Raw genomic sequence first — 874 nt, 5'->3', positions numbered from 1 at the left:
GTGATCAAAAATGAAGTTTTGTTGCTTCTCCTGTGAGCACGTCAGCCTTAAGGTGATCTAGAAGCCAGTGCGCGCCGAAACAGTCAGTGCGTTTACATGGACCGTGATATTCCGATATGAACCCGATCAAGACGATACTCTGATTAAGAGACTAGCATGTAAACAGAGATTATTGATGACCTTAATGTGATTAAAGTCACACTCGAAGTAAACACAAACGGAATTAAGACGTGTGGAGTGTTCCTGTTTTAGTCGCGTTATCGATGTGCGTTACAGACGCGTACACACCTTAATCACACTATTAACGTCGTGTGGGGGTTTTCACCGCATTGTGAGACAGGACACGATCACACACGGCAGCGCTCAAACGTTTGACGGCAAACGAGAGTACGGCCGCGTCCCAAACCACATACTTACCTGCTATATAATAGGCGAAGTATACGTATCTATAAATCTATATAAACAAAGAACAAAATGTATCATTTGTAACATGTAACAATTATTGAAACGTATAAAAGTTGATACGGTAAGTAAGATTTCTTGAAGAACCATTAAGTAATATTAAATGGAAGGAGTCTCCAGTGTCAGTGCTTTGTAAAAGTTGAATGCTTCAAGACAGAGAGATTTAACTTGTGGATGTTCTACAACACTGAATGTATCTATAAATGGATAAAAAAAAAAAAAAGTTAAACCTGTAGAATGTACTTTTACACCCCATCCCAATTCCTTTCCCAAACACCTTGTCAGATTTAATAATAATAATAATAATAATAATGATTTATAGATCATTAAAGACTGTAAGAAACTGTCTCATAGGGTTGTAGTTCAATATTCCTGCCTTAAGAGTAGGGAAGTAGTGATTGATTTGAGATAC

Source organism: Ictalurus punctatus, chromosome 21, assembly GCF_001660625.3.
Source record: "Ictalurus punctatus breed USDA103 chromosome 21, Coco_2.0, whole genome shotgun sequence".
In the NCBI taxonomy this organism is placed as follows: Eukaryota; Metazoa; Chordata; class Actinopteri; order Siluriformes; family Ictaluridae; genus Ictalurus; species Ictalurus punctatus.
The sequence above is the reverse complement of the archived record's forward strand: the minus strand, read 5'-3'. Positions refer to the sequence as shown.